Genomic DNA, 16,189 nt, shown 5'->3' on the forward strand with positions numbered 1-16,189 from the left:
CAAAGCAGGTGAAATGGCCCTGGGCACAGAACTTAGAATAAGACACTTTATCAGAGCCAGTACTGGCACTCGAGGCTACTTCCTCTGGCAGGTGGCAGGTACAGGCCATCTGAGATTGCCTTTTCTAGTTTAGGAAGGAGACTCCATTTCTGATGCTCCCCACTTTCCCTACATAGAGTTCCTGAGGAGCCAAAGCTATATGACCACCTAAATGTTGCAAACCTGTGTTCTGGGAAAGGATTGACCTGGCACTGAAAAGCATCTGTATGAGTGAGGGTGATCCAAGAATGACTCTGACCAACCTGACATCATGAGGTTGCCTCTCCCTGGCCCCCTTTTTGGCCTTTTTTCTACTGCTACTCTGTAAGTCAGGCTCAGTAGCTGGCATGCATCGAGACCAGCTTAGGGATAGGGTAAGTACAGATCTGTTGGTGAAGAACAAATACATCTGCAAAGCATTTTCTCAATTCTGAGCCTTGCCGGTGTCTGAGAGACAAATACTGACGATTTTACCCATAGACCAAATAAGATTCAGACAGAGGAAGGAAACCTGACTGAGACATACCCTAAGTGGCAGAATAGCAACTGAAATGTGTTTTTCTTGATCTCAAGTCCAAAGTTCAGAAACAGATATGAGGCTGTCACAGTCAACAGTAATCCACTGGGGCTCTGAGGTTGCTGCTCCAGGGCAGACCTGGCATATTCTAGCCACCTGTCTCACTGCTTCCCACCCTTCACCCAGATACAATCTAGGGCCCCCTCTTCCAGCTCCAGCCTTTGGTACTAAGGGCCAAAAAGGCCTCCCCAGGACACCCCGACCTGGTTTCTAGCTTGAGAAACTCTAAAAATAGCCCTTATTAGTGGGGCCAGATGGCCTAAGCTGGTATGCCTAGGGGCAGGGCTGTGGTCATTAAGCATGTGGCTATTCTCTCCTACCACCACTGGCCAAGGAGAGGCTGAGCCTCTGCCCCCCTTTATGCATCCTACTACTTCCCCTCACACCCTCCCACCCACAATTTAGATATACTTACTCTGGTCCAAGTTGTTACTTCATTCCCAAGAAAAACAAACTTTAATATTCAGTTACTTTAGGTTTTCTAGGATATTACTTCACAATCATATCATTCCCTAATGGTTTGTAACTACATTGGGGGATAGAGGAGCAGGCTCAAGCTTTCTGCATTGACCAGTGTCAATTTATCTTCTCCATCTGCCGGTTAACATCTCACGGCTCAGTTCTAAGTTTTGTTTGACTGGTGGAGCCTGCTATAACACATGCCACCTTGAGTATCCATTTTATTCCTGAGCTCACTGCCCTCTGAAGCCTGATTTCAGGGATAAAGGTGCAGAGCAAAGTGATAGAGGCCCACCAGATGGAGCCAGTGCCCTGTTTTGCCCACTTGGAAGACTGAGACAGCTGGCCTTAGAATGTGTTCTGCATCAGAGAGTGTCCCATAGGGATGTGTGGGGCGTGTGAGTGTGTCCCATAGGTGTGTTCAAATGTGTCTCAAGGTGGGAGAGTTGTTTGTCCATGTAAGTCGTTAGGAGTGTGTGCTTGGGGGTAGAAGTATATCTGAGTATGCATCTCAGTGTGAGTGTGAGTGTACAGTTATGTTTTATATGTATCCATGTGTGTCCACACACAAATTTGCATAAGCATGCCTCACATGTCTGTATATATGTACCCTACCTGTGCCAAGTGTGTGCAAGTGAGTGTGCCTTATGGTTAACTGAATGTGTGTGCTCCAAGTGTGTTGATGTGAAAGCATATCCCACATGTGTATCCCATGTGTATCCCAAATATACTGGACATATGTCTGAGTGTGTGCATCACATGTGACCTATAGTGTGTGTGTGTACATGTGGGTATGGGTAGAGGGCATGGATAGACAGCAAGACTGAACTAATTTTCCTCCTGCACAATTTGTTTCTAACAGGTGTCCTCTAAGACACTTGGATTAATCTGCTCCTAAGCAGGTCAGAGGACATGGGTTTGAATTTCATCTGTCACTTTCTGAATATGGTGTTCATAGGTGCTTTCCCCAAGAGGGTTAGCCACCACTTCATTTATCCAAGAGGCCTCAAAAATATGAGGTCTAGCAGCCAAGAGTTGAACAGAGAGACAAGACAAGGATCAAGGACCAACTATGAGACTTTGGGCAAGTCCTTGACTCTCCCCAGACAGCAGGTTCCCAAGCAGTACTGTAAGGGAGTGGGCTTATGGGTTCTTCCTCATTCTCATCCAGTGACTTTCTCAGTTTAAGCATCATGGACTAACATTGGTCCCTCCCACCACCACTACAAAAAGACAGTGCACAGATATGTGCATATGGATTAGCACCTACAGCTGTCTCGTTCTAGCTAGGCCCCCTCTAGCTCTGGACAAGCTACTGGTTGCCTCCCTACATTTGTCATTCCACACTCATTCTTCCAGTGTCCTGAGCCACCTGGAGTAAAAGGGATAAAGTCCTAAAGGCATACAATCTTCACTAAAGCTCAGGCAAAATGAGATGGGGTTTACCTAAAGCATTCCTTCCCCATCCTTTGGGATGACTGTGGGAACTAGTGACGGTACTAAGCCAGCTTTTAGGCTCAAGGCATGACCAGATAAATCTACAAAGAGAAAACCTCCAAACAGGGCACAAAGGGCCACAGGATCTAGGCAAGGCCTCTCATGCATCCCTGGACGATATGTGGGTGGACTTATCATAGGTCAAATAGAGGTACCTGAGCTGCCTATTAGTGGTTCAGTGCCAACCTAGCCAGAGTTATATAGTGAAATCTGCCTAGTTTTCTCTGCTATCTTGATTAACTTTTATAATAAGACATAGATAGAAACAAAGTGCAGAAGGCATCTTTAGAATGAACTCCTTGCCCAAGGCCATTTGGTATGGGTGGGTTGATAACAGCTAACTATATATGCTATGCTCTTTCTAGTACACCACTGCTTTTAAGAGGAAACACTGATAGTTTCAATTTACTTAGCCATAAAATGGGAAGAATCCTGGCCTTGCTCACCTCATAGAATTGTGAGAAAAGACAAATGTGGCAGGAATAAAAAAACTAAACAGTAGTCTTTATCTTCTTGCCCTGTCCCCGGGACAATGAGAATTTCCCAAACAAAATGATACAGATAAAGGCGAAAAGTGCAGATTTGTTCTAATTAGGTCATTTGTGCACAGCCTTCAATTTCTAACATAACTCTTAATCATATCATGAAATCCAGTAATGCTCATCACAAATTCTAGCTAAGGACCTGGGAGCAAAGAATTGTTTTTTAATTTCCAAGTGCCTAGGTGATTCTGGCTTGATGGACTTGAAAAGGCACTAAATAAAAACACAATTAACTTTGGCTTTCTTCCACATTCCTCTTTTATCTTTTCAGGAGATAGGGAGAGAGAAAGCTAGCCTGGTATTCATAGCACCATGTGTGGCCAGGTTTCGAGGTGGGTGGAGCTGGGGGTAAATAAAAGAAAGCTTCTTATAACGAAAAAAAATCCCAGCTTCCCACCAATGACCCAAGACATGGGCTGGGACGTAGGGATTCTATCCTTCCAAGGGAGGAAAGTAAAAGAGGCCTCCAAGTTGTAACAGAGAGAAATGAGGCACAAAGACAATGGGATTTGTTCAAGGTCACCCAGCAACTAAGTTCATATTTGCAGCTCCTCTTTATTCATGTGTAAGCCTTTCACTAACAAATCATTTCCAGAGAGCCTACCAAGTGTCAGGCCCCTCCACTACAGCAGTCACCCAGAGATTTCAGCCTCAGAAAGTTCTCAGGGATTATCAGCCTCAATTATCAGAAAAGAAAACCAACTCATAGAGGCTAAGTGACTTGCCCAAGGTCACAGAGCTAAATAAACAACGACAGACAACTAGTTCAGTGATCCTTTGCTTTCTATCACACCATATAGATTTCCCTTACCATCCCTGAAAGACAAGAGCAGCTTGCAAGTCTCATGGGTCCAGGAACTCACATCCTTGCAAGGCAATGCTCTAGCTCCAGTACTGCTTCAAACATACTGTGTTTCCTTGGGTGAGCCCTTTCTCATTCTGAGCCTAGTTACCTAGCCTCCAAAATGAGGGAATTGGACTCAAGACAGCTGTAACACCCCTTTTCTAGAAGATACAGCTGTCTGGAATGATTTTAAATGGCACTGTAACTTCCAGAGCTTGAGCCCAGATCAGGCAATATATGACGATACATCCCTGAGCCTCATTTTTCTCATCTGTAAAATGCAGGTAATCCCAGTTTTACCTACTTCACAGGGCCACAGAGAAGATCAAGTGAGACAATGTGAAAAACCCACTGAAAAGTTTAAGTTGGGAGAGGGAGAGGGAGAGGGAGAGGGAGAGGGAGAGGGAGAGGGAGAGGGAGAGGGAGAGGGAGAGGGAGAGGGAGAGGGAGAGGGAGAGGGAGAGGGAGAGGGAGAGGGAGAGGGAGAGGGAGAGGGAGAGGGAGAGGGAGAGGGAGAGGGAGAGGGAGAGGGAGAGGGAGAGGGAGAGGGAGAGGGAGAGGGAGAGGGAGAGGGAGAGGGAGAGGGAGAGGGAGAGGGAGAGGGAGAGGGAGAGGGAGAGGGAGAGGGAGAGGGAGAGGGAGAGGGAGAGGGAGAGGGAGAGGGAGAGGGAGAGGGAGAGGGAGAGGGAGAGGGAGAGGGAGAGGGAGAGGGAGAGGGAGAGGGAGAGGGAGAGGGAGAGGGAGAGGGAGAGGGAGAGGGAGAGGGAGAGGGAGAGGGAGAGGGAGAGGGAGAGGGAGAGGGAGAGGGAGAGGGAGAGGGAGAGGGAGAGGGAGAGGGAGAGGGAGAGGGAGAGGGAGAGGGAGAGGGAGAGGGAGAGGGAGAGGGAGAGGGAGAGGGAGAGGGAGAGGGAGAGGGAGAGGGAGAGGGAGAGGGAGAGGGAGAGGGAGAGGGAGAGGGAGAGGGAGAGGGAGAGGGAGAGGGAGAGGGAGAGGGAGAGGGAGAGGGAGAGGGAGAGGGAGAGGGAGAGGGAGAGGGAGAGGGAGAGGGAGAGGGAGAGGGAGAGGGAGAGGGAGAGGGAGAGGGAGAGGGAGAGGGAGAGGGAGAGGGAGAGAGTCAAGAATCAAGCGAGCATCCACTAGCCCCAGCTGCTTTTCTCTAAATCCAAGTAGAGAAAGTGTCTTCCTGAGCCCTCCTATGCAGTTCAATCTGGATTCTCAAGACAAGCACCTCAGGTGGTTGCAAGGTCCAAAGGAAATTAATAAATCCCTCCACTCCCTTTAGTCCCTAGACACGAAGGAGTCTAATCATTTTGCCTGTTCTGAGACTTCCCACCATGCCAGCTCTATCAAAGCCTCTCCTAGGGATGCCTGGCTCCACCATGCCTCTTTCCCAGTGCCAAAGCACCCACTGCCCAGCCCTCCTGCCAACCAGCATGGTTCACAGAGGGAGGAGGAAGGAAGAGAGTGGGCAGAGGAGAGGCTGTGGGAGGTACAGCTAAAAGTAGATGCTGCCTTTAGGCACCACACTCTGAGGGGGTGGGGGTGGGCTCAGCACATCCTTCCTGCAGCCAGCTGGGCACGGAGGTGCATCCTTTCTCTCCTCTAATGAAGGCAGGCAGACAAAGAGATCAGAGCTGCCAGAACTATTCCCAGAGCTGACTGGACACACAGTGCTAGCCTCCTCTGGACCCCGAGGGTGGATGGCTGAGCAACACTGTGCTGCTTCCAGGGCTCCCTGCCTCAGAAGAACTGATGTAGTCTGCAGGAGATTCGGTGCTCCCGCCACCCCATCTGACTGCCTGGCACCCTAAGGGCTCTGACAGGCCTGTTCCCCTTTAGGAGGTTACATAATACTCTTGTTCTCTCAGCCTCTCTGTCAGCTCTCTCTCTCCAACCGAACCTGAGAGAGCATTCAGGTCTCTGATACAGCCAAGAGAGCATAGAGCCAGAACACTATAGCAGAGGTAGCAGGTTATGGGGGCAAGGGCCTGATTTGATGACTCAGGAACCCAGACCCAGCACTGCAACCTTGGATAAATCCCTTTTCCCCTCAGTGCCTTAATTTTCTCACTTGTAAAACAGGAAGGGGAGAGGCATGCAGATCTCCAAGGTACTCTAATCTCTGCCCCTATGTGATTCTCTATGTGAGTCCTGGCCACATAAATGAAAGACAACCCCCCAACCCGCCTCTTACATCCAAGGTTGTCCTATCTTCCAAGTAATCTGGCTGAGCTGGGCAGATCCTTCCTCACTCTTCTAATTCTAATTACCCTAATGAATAAGGTCTGCACTTGCAAGTCTGGAACTCTAGACTCTGTCTGCCACTTCTGTCCCAGGTCCATTTCAACCAGACAAGTTCTGCTTTTTCAAGTTTTATAGAGAAGCTACTGGCTCAAATTTCATTTGAGAACATGATTCTTCTACTAAATCCACTCCTCATTTTAGTGACATGGAAACCGAGGCCTAGTGGAGAAGGGTTTTGATCAAGTTCTGGGAGCAAGGTAGGTACAGAGGCACAGCTTGCTCTTAGGGGGCCCAAGGCCATTTTTTTCTCCTACTAAAGAACTGCCTTCCATATGCTGTCTCTCTGTCATGCACGCATAATTTCCTCTCTTCACTACTACTAACTCTCAACCTTGATGCTCAAAGACCAAATGCCCAGTTCTTGTCAGGGGCCTGAAACTAGCACAGAAGACTGATTAGAACAAGAAAGAACTGGCCTCAGACAAATCCCTCCCTTAATGTCTCCTTTTCCACCAGGTTGTCCCTTTGTTTCTTTCTTCAAAGTTTCCTCTTGAGTTCTGCTCTATGTCAGTGGTGGCTTTTCAATTCTCAGAGTCATGACCATATTCTGACCACAGAGTCCACTATGCAGGCTACACTGGAAGAACTGCAAAGATCTGCTGTCAAGAGGCCTGGGTTCTAGGCCAGGAATTACCACTTTCTGAATGTGTGACCTTGAGTAAGTCACTTAATCTCACTGTGCATCAGCTTCCTCAACTACTTCCAGATTTGAAGAAAAAGCCAATGAAATAACTAGGAAACTTTATTCATTTAAATTCTTATTAACAGTAGTAGTAGTATTAATTAAATGAATGGCTACTTAAAATTCTGCAGGAAGGGGTTCTGGGGTGTCAAACAGCCTGCCCCTTGCCTCCTAGGCTTTCCCAGAACTATGAGGCTGGTATTTTATCTATAAGAGGCAATTCTCAATTATCCATGCAACATGTATCTTTAACAACAAATACTAAACCCCATAGTAGCATCCCCCTGACACTCAGTTCACTGTAGGGCTCCCTTCCTTGTGGGCAATCAGTGTGTGCTCAATGAATACAACCTACAGTTCAGTTGTCCTAGAAGAAACCTAAGCTAAATATAATTAGGAAGGCAAGTCTATTACCCCCTAAAATCACCCTGTGCACTCCAAACCTGCTATAAGGGATCTTTGGATTACCTACAGGTTTTGAATAATATGCTTAAGCATTTTTTTTTTTCGCTGTATGCGGGCCTCTCACTGTTGTGGCCTCTCCCGTTGCGGAGCACAGGCTCCGGACGCGCAGGCCCAGCGGCCATGGCTCACTGGCCCAGCCACTCCATGGCACGTGGGATCCTCCTGAACCGGGGCACGAACCTGTGTCCCCTGCATCGGCAGGTGGACTCTCAACCACTGCACCACCAGGGAAGCCCTGTTTAATCATTTTGATCATTAGTATTAATCACAAAGTAAGCACAGATCATTAAAGCTGGAAGAAATCTTTGAAGCTATCTAATCCACCTGACCTCATTTTACAGATGAGGAAACCAAATTTCAGAGGGGAGAGGTAATTTGACCAAGGTCACCCAGCAAATGAACAGAATCTTCTGCACTACTATAGAAAATGCATAGGGACTAACTATTTTCCTGAAAGGTTCAAACCATCTCACAGCTGATAATATAAAATCCAAATAGGTCCTCAGACTACTCACTCTCTAGGGTTGAGTCCTCCTTTTTAAGGTGGACACAAGCCCCTAGAATTCATCAAGGCCCCCACAATCCTAGAATAAAATCTCACCATCTGTGAAGCCTGCCTATTCACGTGTGTGATAAGCCAGATTCAGGCTGAGCTGACATTTCCTTTGAACATAGCAGTCATTCTCATCCTTGGCTGAACATTCCTGTCACCTCAGGGAGCTTTTAAAAAGATATTGATGCCAGGGCCTCACCATGACCAACTCAATCAGATCTCCCCCAGAGATTTTAGGAATTGTTGTTAGTCTTGTTAACTCCCCAGGTGATTCCAATGTGCAACCAAGGCTGAGAACCACAGTGTAAATGGAAACAATTCAGCCAACCAAGAGAAACACACACAAAGAGTTTCCTAAACTGTTTGAAAACTAAATATATTCTTTTTTTTTAAACATCTTTATTGGAGTATAATTGCTTTACAGTGATGTGTTAGTTTCTGCTTTATAAAAAAGTGAATCAGCTATACATATAACCAAATATTTTCTTTTAAAGCTAAATCTATGATGCCCCGCTTTTCCAAAGAGGGGAAAAGAAAGTGGTACACAAAACCTACAGTTGTGGCACTGACCCTCAGGCAAATTCTGGACTCAATTAGGAAACATATGGTTTGGGGGTACTGAAAAAACTTAGGGAACCCTGGAGCCTGCAACAGGATTTACCAGGGGTAAGATGCCAAGTGACTCATATTCCTTTTTTTGATAGGGTCATTGCCTTGGTAGATGATCGCTATGAAACTAGCATACATCCTGATGTCCACAAAGCATACAACAAATCCATCATGCCGCATTATCCTCATGAACATGTTGATAGGATAGATGATGTTAGCACCCAGTGGATTCTGCACTGGCTGACCAGATATACACAAAACTTAACCAGCTCCAACTCCAAGAGGCAGCTCTGATGAGTTGCCAGAGGAGCTAGCATTAACCCTATTATATTAAACATTTCTTTGAATCAACAACTTGGATGATACTTATTCAGTTTTCAAATAATGCAATGCTAGAAGAGACTGCTAATCTGTTTCATGGCATTAAGGGGAAAGAAATTTAAAATGCCAAAAGCTAGAATAGACCAACCAAAAAAATAAGCTTAACTGATGCAATGCTAGAAGGAACTGCTAAGTTTTGGCACAATGAAGCAAAATTTTAAAAAACCATAAAGGGCTAGAGTAATGGATCAACCAAACAAAATTCAATGAGTTTGGTTCAAAAAAGCCTGAAGTTTGGTTCAAAAGGCCAACTTCACAACAGCACAGAGGACTGGACTAGACAGCAAAGGCTTTGTGCCTACAGCCCAAAAGGCTCTTAACCCTGGCTGTATGTTTGAATCATCTTGGGAGCCTTAAATATAATTTTTTAAAAAAAGCTGCCTGGGACCAATCCCGTGATAATTAAATCAGAATCTCCCAGAGTGGAGACTTGGCATGGGTACTTAAAAACTCTCCAGCTGATCTGTATGTTCACTGAGGACTGAGAACCAGTAGAAGACTGCAATATTAAATATTTCACAGACAGATCAAAGTCCTTTTGTACTTGATCCTGATCAGGTGGCACCTGGAGTAGCATGATCAGTTCTGGGCAGCACATTTAAAGTATATATATAGAAAAATTAGAGTTCTTTAAAAGGAAGGACAATTGTGTGAAAACTGTAGTTCCTTCAAAACATTCTGTATTTTAGACTTCACCAATTCACACTGCCTTTCTCCTTGAAGATCCCAAATAGTGAGTTTTCATAAGACTAAAGGGAACTCTGATGTATTTTCAAGATTAAAAGGCAACATTTTATTGAATAAAGAATTCTGTGCAAAATTGCTATATAAATGAAAGGTATGAAAAAGCACTAAAAATGAAAGCAAGTAGCTGAGGAAGCTAGTATGACCTCAGGGGTGACTCACACTCTTCCCCTTCCACCTGACTCCATTCAGCTTCACACTAGCTGGGAACGATCAACTATGACTCTCTCCCACTCTTCATTTGAAAGGCAGACCCACTGGCCCATCCCACCAATCTCTCTTTTACTTCTCTCACCTGTAAAACCAGGAATAACATGTATCCCTATCCACTTCACAAGGCTGATGTGATGCTCAAAATTAGAAAAGATATGGAATTGCTCTGTAAACCCCATAGGCCCATGCACTGACAAGGGATTATTAGTATTGTCATTACTGGACTGTTTCCTGAGTCTTCTCTCTCCACTAGACCCTCCCCCCTTCTAGTTTTTCCATTCAGTACTTTGGTGCCAGGGCAAAGCACCATACCAAATACTCTTGAGTATCTAATACCCACCTAGTGACAGGAAATACTCTGGGTAGACATGAGAAGAGCTAAGCTTTGATCAAGGATTCCAGGAAAGCCAGAGACTCAGTTGGCCTAAACAAGTTGCAGAGCTAGAAATAAGAGCTCAAGAGTCTAAGATTCCCCACCTCCATCCCACTTCTTGGGGCAAAGCCACTGGGACTGAAGCCAGATGGTCTGTGGGAGGTCTTCTGAGGAGGCAGTTATTTTTGGAGAACAGGCTCAATTCCCAATCACGTCTCTGTCCAGAGCAAGTACTCCACAGGCCAAGGAGAGCAGAGGCCAAGATGGCAAACAGAGGCAAAGAGAAGGACATGCTTTAGCAGCATCCCTGCAACTGCCAGAGTGTTTCCTCTGATCACAGCCAAGCACTCTCAGTCTGGGCCTCACCATAGGGCAGAAGAGCACCTCACCCAAAGGCTCACTGGGATCCCTCAGGTCCCTAGCAACTTAATCACACACTCACACACACACTCTCTCACACACACACACACACACACACACACACAAACATACAAGTGGATGAGAAAATCTGAGTCAGGGCCCAAGCCCTGTTCACCAAACCAATAATCAAACTGGCCTTTCCAATTTGCCCAGCCATCTCAGCTGGAAACTATTCAGAGACCAGCAACATAGAAACAACAACAACAAAAATAAAACAACAAAAAAAAGCAAATTCCACACTGCAGCTGGGCTGGGCAGGGTTCTCTAGCCACAAACAAAACTGGGGCACAGTGCAGAGGCAGATGTTACAGGTTCTGACAGATAGAGGCTGTCTCAGTGGGGGGTAAAGCACTGCTCAGTTTGTTCCCACCACGCTACCCCTTCACCGTCTCCCTGTGTCAGCCAAAAGGCATGGTTAGACAAAAATATTTTTCGGGTCCTGCAGACCTCCTTGCACTAAAGCTAGGCTGTGAAATGGCTCATTTAATCTTAAGGAGAAGGCGGTGACTATAGAGGGATTTGAACCCAGGAGCCTTCCAATAAACAGTCCCATGGCTGTAGGCCATGGGACTAAGTTCTGTAGGCCATGGGACTAAGTTCTGTAGGCCTTCTGTGGATATGTTTTCTAGGCCTTTGCAGGCAATGAGGATCTTGCCCTCTATTTGTCCCCTCCCTAAAAGCACCTCTTCAAGTCCTGCTTGCCAGCTCCCCGCTTGCTCCAGAGGCGTTGGTGCCTGGACATTTAAAGTGTGGGCTCTGGAGCTCAGCAGGAGCTGAGTGATGCAGGAGTTGCTAGGATACTGGTTGAGGACATTTTCTTGAATCCCCTAGTGGGGAGCTGGGAGCCAAAATTCTTGAGCTGGTAGCAAAAAGTTATCCTCTACAAAGGAGTCAGAGAGGAGGAAAGGGAACAAGGAACTTTGTCAGGAATAGTGGGGTCACATCAGAGAGGAAAAGCCCTCTTCCTTCTAACCCACTTACAGTAGGGATGGTCGAGGAGAGAGAGGAGGCTATATCAAGGGAGGTAGGAAAGTCTTAGAAGGGGGAAGATGAAGAGGCAGGAAAGGAAAAAAAAAAGTCAAAATGCAGAGTGTTCCACTCCTCTCAGCTGCATTTTTCATTTTCTCCCACTCTTTTCTCTTTTTGCATACCCTCACAAGTCTGAAGTAGAAATGCCAAACCTTTAGCATTCACACAAGTAAAACGTCACCCTGCTCTCTACTCCCTAAACTCCCTTTTAGCTGCTCTAGGGTGGCCTGCCATCTGGCTAGCAGCATCCCCTTATTTGCCTAGAAATAAGTTAACTTGAAAAATATTTACCCATTTCACAAACTAAATTACTGATGAAAGGGCTCTTTCAAGCCACCCCTTTGCTCTGAAGCTGTGTGTGGCAGGGGGAAAGCTGGTATGGGGGACACTCATCCATCCTGGCACCAGTCAAATCCTTATAGGCCATAGCACAAGGAGGCCTTTCAGAACTGTGAAACTGCTGTTTTTCCTCATTCCTAGCACAACCAACCCCCATCCACATTCAGGAGTGTGCACCCCTCCCCCTCCCACATACACACACAGAGTAGGGTGTGCACACACACCCACGTACATACTGTCACACAACCTACACACATACCTTCCCAAAGGCTTTCTGCCAAGGGTCTGTCAGGCACCCAGAGGTGAAGGCTGTGGCATTTCATGACACATAATTTGTCACAAACCTGGCTCAAAGACCAGCCTTGGAGAACCCTTTCTCCCTTGGGGGAAAAAATCAAAAAGCATTCTATTGTTGTAGTCCAGTTTTCTTCCCACGTAACTAGGTAAAAAATCTCTTAGATAAAACTTAAGTTTCTCCAGATATCAGCAAACAGATATTTCCTCCCTCCCCACTCCCACCACCCCTTAATTAACATTTCATTTGCCTTTCACTTGTCTTTCCAGTTCACCAGCCTCTGATTTCAACTGCCTATGGACACCCAAAATCACAGAAGGCAAGAACATAGTCCAACCATCCCCAAATGCCAGTGTTATAGGGAATCCCAAACTTACTGAGGAGGAAAAAATTGCTCAATGTCAAACAGTCACTGAACAGAGAGGACCAAGGTCTGCAGCTGCCCATCCTAGAGCCTTTCCTCACTCTCCAACACTGTCTCAAAACAAAGTGCCCAGCTAAAATATCAGTTTACTTTAGACAATACTGTTGGAGCAAATGCAGGGAGGGATGGGGAAAGGGACTCACTAGATTCTCTTTGCAAAAATCAAGTTCTTAGTTCAACCCAGGGGCTCCCACAAAGGGACTAAAGAGTAAATAATAAGAGTGAATGCCAGCAGACTTCCCAGATCATGCTTACACCATGGTACCAACTGAATTAAAAAATCAGTTGCTCACCCACACAGAACCATTGAGAGCACACCCTGAGGCTCAAAACCTCTTCTAAAGCCATAAAACAATACTCTTTGGGTCCTGAGGTCAGGACAATTTCAAGAGCCCCCTTCACAGCCTTCAAAGTCATTTCCAAAGAGTCTGAACAACAGCACATGGAACTTGAGAGCACAATGCCAGCAGATTTGCACATCACTCATGATCAGCCGCCCACATGGGTGTAGAGGGAACATGTGTGTGGATGTGTATGTGCCCTGATTCATTGCTACATGAGACATAATTGGCACTCTTTCAAGTCAGGTAAGAAACAGAATGAAGAAGACCTGCCTACATCAGTGGGTGGGGGGTGAGGGGTATTATGCACACTGGCATCAGAGACAATTTTTTTCCTGGCTTTGCCAAGAGCTTTCTTAGGGGAAACAGAAGTATACAAATAATAACAGTAGCAATATTAACAGCAACCACCACCACTACCACCAGATACAGACATGCAAATAAGTGTCAAATTGGAATGCTGCTTCTTGCTCATGTTTTCCAGAGCTTTCATCCCATTCCATCCAGACTTTTTTTCGGGGGGGTGCTCAAAACTCTCAATTTAGCATGATACATACTTTCATTTTGTCATGGAAACCTTCTAATTAGAAAGACTTCTGATTTTAAAGAACAAACAAGGAAGCAAACAAAACCACTTTCTCATTAGCACTAGCAAGTTCTATTTAAAATGTAGTTCAAGAACATCTTTGCAAATGAGATTACCCCAAAGAGGCATATCTAAATACATTATTCCCAAGGTAGGTAGAGAGCTGGCTTTTGTTGTTTTTGGAGGACATACAGAGAAAATCCCCAAACTCAAATTCACAGGTACAATCTTTGGGAAAAAGAACCAAACAGTTATTGTCAATGTCTTCTCTTGCTAATTCATAAAGATCAGAGAACGCTTTTATACCCCATCCCATGATTCCAAAGAAGTTGACATTTAATGATTTAAAAAATGTTTTAAAGGTGGCTTCTTTCCAAATTGGAAATTATAAACCCTGTACAGCAAATTAAGATTCAGAGAACACAGTCACCAACTGCCAGCACAACGCACCCCACCACATCACTTCCCAAATTCTCGCTTCTCATTAGAGACTGAAGAATCATTCTCCCTAAATTCATTCCTTGCATCAATTTTTCCCTCTAAACATATAGTGCAATACTGTTTTCCCTAAGATGCCAGAAATTCATCATACTCTTCCCACAACCCCCCTTGCCCCAAACAAACCCAAATGCGCTTCTGATGGCAAGAGAGAAATTTTGACTGAAATTCTGTGATGGAATTTAAAGGTAGTTTTAAAGAAAACGAATTGACAAGACACCACAATCAGCAAAGCCATTGTATAAGGACACAGAGCTTGCTTCATGAACGTCACATAGGTGGAGAATGCACACACACACATGCACACATAAATAGAAAGCATTTCTTTATCAACAGTTTTACTCAAGCAATAAGCAACTACACTCACAGGCATACTTAAAAGACAAGACATAACAAAAGATTTAGGGAGAGATAATATACCAACGTCATACATATCACAGCGAGGCCATGTTGAAGCTCAAAACGCTTTCCCCCCTGAGTAAGAAAGCTTGCTCTTTCTCTCCCTCTCTTTCCCTGTCTCTGTCTCTGTCTCTGTCTCTGTCTCTCTCACTCTCTCTCTCTTTTTTTTTTTTTTTTTCTTGGAGGTTCTCGGGATGAAATCAAAACGAGAGTTCGAAACAGCTCAGGTGGCTGGACTCCATTCAGCGCGTTCCCAGGAAAAACATGAGTATGACATTTACAAGCAGGAGGACTACAATCACGGCAAAAACGACTACAGTTTGCACATCCAGGGTCATGGTGCAATGCAGAACACTGTAGTGTTCCAGATGGGGGGCCGGCAGATTGGGAGATGTCAGTCTCTGTTCTGTCAGACTGTCCATACAGCCACCATGCTAGAAAGGAGAGGAGGAAGTCGGGTGGTTGGGGAAGGGCTGGGTTTGGCGCCCGAGTTTGATATGGGAGGGGGGGAAGGGGGAATGGGGACAGGGGTGCTTGCTTCCCCCCTTCTCAGAACTGAGCTGATCCTTCTTCCCTAGCTGAGAAATCTTAGCTTGCGCTGAAGTCGGCAGAGTCCAGCATTCTCTCTCGGGCGCCACGGAAAAGGCAAAATCCTGGCTTTCAAAGGGAAAGGCGGGGGGAACCAGAGCGAGGTTCTCCGGCGCCTGCTCAGTCTGTCTGTCCGGGGGTGCGTCCGTCCACCTGCCTGGCTGGCTACCGGTCAGTCTCGGTCTCCCCTACTCCTAATTCGCTCGCTTTCCTACGCTCTCTCTGCTCGCGGAGCTCCCGGCTGCCAACCACTCTTTCGGTCCCTGCCTCGCTGGCTCTCTTCCTCTCCTCTCCCCACCCCCCAATGCGAAGACTACGTTTTTATTCTCCGAGCGACTGCCGGCGCCTGCGTGAGGCACAACCCAGACTGCTGACAGGCCCGCCGGCCAATAGCAGGTGCCGCAGAGGCGCGTTTACTCGCCGGGGGGAGGTACTTGAGCTGGCGTGCTACCCGCGGCAGCCAATCGGAGAACCCACGGTTCCCCCAGCAGGCCCGCTTCATCCAGCCCAGCTGGAGGCCCTGACTGCCCGTTCTAGCGTGGGGGTGGGGAGCATGTTGTGGATGGGTTGATGCAGATGAGGGGAGAGAGGAGGGAAAGGATTGGGAAAGAGGGAGGGATCGGACATAAGGGGCCAAAGGGGAGAGGGCATGGCAGGGAGGGAGGAGGAAATGAGGAGAAGACAATGAGAAGCAGGAGGAAAACAAAAGGAAAAATGGGAAGGAGAAAGAAGAAATAGGGGGATACGACGATGAAGAAAGAGAACGGTGGAGGAAAGGAAGGAAAAAGGGTGGGGAGGAGGGAAAAGGAACGGGGAAAAAGGAATCCTTTGCAGCCACGTTGGAGCCTGGGCCAAGGAGGAAGGAACGATGCCTTTAGGCCACTGTCTAAGTATTTATAGGCGACTCACAATTAGCTATATAAGTTCAGCAAATCAGTGCTGTGTACAGAACCACAAGGACACTCAACAAATTATCCAAAATCCAATT

General features: G+C 46.4%; 1 protein-coding gene across 1 annotated transcript in view; it reads right to left on the reverse strand.

Annotated features, from left to right (window-relative positions):
- Nucleotides 1–14,994, reverse strand: part of ARHGEF9 (Cdc42 guanine nucleotide exchange factor 9) — a 213,991-nt gene extending 198,997 nt beyond the window's left edge. Inside the window, exon 1 of the mRNA XM_032620875.1 lies at nt 14,646–14,994. The gene's annotated coding sequence lies outside the window, so the exon portion shown is untranslated. The remainder of the gene's footprint in view (nt 1–14,645) is intronic.
- Between the last annotated feature and the right edge of the window lie 1,195 nt (nt 14,995–16,189).

This window comes from Phocoena sinus, chromosome X (assembly GCF_008692025.1).
Source record: "Phocoena sinus isolate mPhoSin1 chromosome X, mPhoSin1.pri, whole genome shotgun sequence".
In the NCBI taxonomy this organism is placed as follows: Eukaryota; Metazoa; Chordata; class Mammalia; order Artiodactyla; family Phocoenidae; genus Phocoena; species Phocoena sinus.